The following is a 3,077-nucleotide window of genomic DNA, read 5'->3' on the forward strand; positions in this document are numbered from 1 at the left end:
CCTTCCCTCCTCTCCCTTTCCATCTGGAAACAGTTAGATCCATATGGATGCTGCTTTCATGTGAATTCAACACAACAACTCATCAACAACATTCTCAGAAGTGTAAGTGATGTTGTGATGTGTAACAATGCTGAACTGAGATATTATGTGGTCAGTGGCTAGGAACATGTCCTTTTCATTGTTAACACAGTGGGGACAAAAGCATGTAGCTACAAAATACTAAATGTACATGTTTTTCCAAACAATTCCTGACGCATTTCAATTCAACTTTTCATTATTCTTTACTTCCTCTGTTTCATTTGATTCATGTACGGCTGCCATTGATCAGTTGATTCTTTTTACACCGTAAACGATTCTGGACTCTTTTAGGTGTCTCTTAATATATTGTATAAGCTTTCTCATACTCTTGTATTTATTCTCCATATATTAGTTTTATGTATCACCTCAGCTACGTTGTAAATAAGGGTCACCCTTAACGTATTAATAAGTTAAACAACTGTTCAGATGCGCAGTTTAAAGATTTGTCACAATACTTGTGTTAACTTTGTAAAAGCCTGTATTTCTTCTGATGGCTGTAGGGCCTTAACTTTCTGTACTTTCAGCTCTGAAGGCCATCACTCACGCAGGTGTCCTTTATTACATTCAAAGATAGAGCCAAAAAAAAATAACATTTACAGCTACCTCCCTTTAGACGAACAAAGACATGCTGATGCAGCACCGAGTTGTGTTCCTCGTTGGAGAGGTTTAAGGCCGGGATGTGCACGAGGTGACCGCCGGGGTGTGTTGGGGGCGTTAGGAGTGGTGTGGTGTGTTGTGGGTTAGGAGTGGTGGGTTGTCAGCGTATTACTTTGCTGGAAACCTGAGGGGTGGAGTGGGCAGGATTATTATTTATTTATTTATTTGTGGGTGGGTGGTGGAGCAGGGGTGGAGAAAGGGGTGGAACACATCCCATGGCAGCTCATAGGTCCGGGCCAAGCTTTTAATCTTCACTACCCTGCACGGGGGACGCTGACTTGGCATGCATTTGCTGTCGATAGGCACGAGAGCCACGGGAACACTGCAAACATCTGCGTCATTACGGCAGCGAACCGGCACAAACAACAGGCTTCCAACACATAAAACACACCTAGGATGAGTCAGTGTTTTAAGGGTATGTGTGTGTTACGTAAACAACAACATGGCTCCAAAGAACAGTGGTTTATACAGACATTTGTATACAGTATATCATCAAATATCACAGTGAAATATAATAAAGACATATCTCATGATGTTGTTTCAGTAATTATCTGTCAATAATTCCAATAATATCATACATTTTTAATATTGGCTCCTTGCAGTAGGCCTTTATCAAAGCATTGGTTTGGATGCCTTTGAGTGGAAATACACGAAGCAATAACGACGACGCTTTTAGTGACCTAAAGACAAAAAAAAAGGGAAAAGCAAATATGAAACCTTTGAAAGCATTGGTGGGATATTGTGCTCCGTCGCACGTAGCCGACAGAAAAGTCAACAAGGTCTCAAAACAAGACGTGTACTTTGATACAAGCGGGGGATGCTCTGACTATGAAACACTGGTTTGATTATTGGTAAAGAAACAGAGAGAAAGAGAGAGAGAGAGAGAGAGAGAGAGAGAGAGAGAGAGACAGAGACAGAGAGAGACAGAGAGAGACAGAGAGAGACAGAGACAGAGAGAGAGAGACAGAGAGAGACAGAGGACAGACAGAGACAGAGAGAGAGAGAGAGAGAGACAGAGAGAGAGAGAGAGACAGACAGAGAGAGAGAGAGACAGAGAGAGAGAGAGAGAGAGAGAGAGAGAGAGACAGACAGAGAGAGAGAGAGACAGAGAGAGAGAGAGAGAGAGAGAGAGAGACAGAGAGAGAGAGAGAGACAGAGAGAGAGAGAGAGAGAGAGAGAGAGAGAGAGAGACAGAGAGAGAGAGAGAGACAGACAGAGAGAGAGAGACAGACAGAGAGAGAGAGAGACAGAGAGAGACAGAGAGAGAGAGAGAGACAGAGGAGAGACAGAGAGAGTGAGAGAGAGAGAGAGAGACAGAGACAGAGAGAGAGAGAGACAGAGAGAGAGAGAGAGAGAGAGAGAGAGACAGAGACACAGAGAGAGAGAGAGAGAGACAGAGACACAGAGAGAGAGAGAGAGAGAGAGAGAGAGAGAGAGAGAGAGAGAGAGACAGAGAGAGAGACAGAGAGAGAGAGAGAGAGAGAGAGAGAGACAGAAAGAGAGAGAGAGAGAGAGACAGAGACAGAGAGAGAGAGAGAGAGAGAGAGAGAGAGAGAGAGAGACAGAGAGAGAGACAGAGAGAGAGAGAGAGAGAGAGTGGTGTGTGTATGGTTCTGTCTAAAGTGACCTTGACCTCTGGTCACAGGGGTCATGGCTAACTTAATTCATCAACGTTCCTGGACCAAAGATCGACCTTAATTACACAAAGACAAGTGTCATCACAGTTCAGAGTTGTTCTAATCTTTGTTTTCAGTCTTCGCCGTGGGTCAGTCTGAACCTGGCCGGTGTTTCCTCTTTGCTGTCTCTTCCACAGTCAGCCATACAAACACTATAGCTCTTAAACACACATACAGCGGTGTATACACATAGGAGTCATTTCAGATTGAGATGAGTGGAAATGGCCAGTCAACAGACATAATGTTATTTAGAGTGTCGTGTAATTTACTCATAAAAGCTGCCAGCTCAGGTGTTAACTGTGATCTCAGTTCATGTGATCTTCAGGCCAGTAATGCTCTCCGTCCTGTATGAGCTGGGGCTTTGGAAGGGTGCACCACACGATATTTAAAGAGTTTAACTCCAACTCAAAAGTGTCCGTAGATGTGAGTGTGTGAGTAAATGTGTGTTGCCCTGTGAAGGACTGGCGCCCCCTCCAGGGTGTGTTCCCGCCTTTCGCCCATGATTCCAGTAGGCTCTGGACCCACCGTGACCCTGAACTGGATAAGGGTTACAGATAATGAATGAATGAATGAATGTTTGGTTGGAGACTAGTGGGGTGTGTTCTCCCTGTGTCTGTGTGGGTTTCCTCCGGGTGACTGTCTGTGAGGAGTGTGGTGTGTTCTCCA

Source organism: Hoplias malabaricus, chromosome 4 (assembly GCF_029633855.1).
Source record: "Hoplias malabaricus isolate fHopMal1 chromosome 4, fHopMal1.hap1, whole genome shotgun sequence".
Lineage (NCBI taxonomy): Eukaryota > Metazoa > Chordata > Actinopteri > Characiformes > Erythrinidae > Hoplias > Hoplias malabaricus.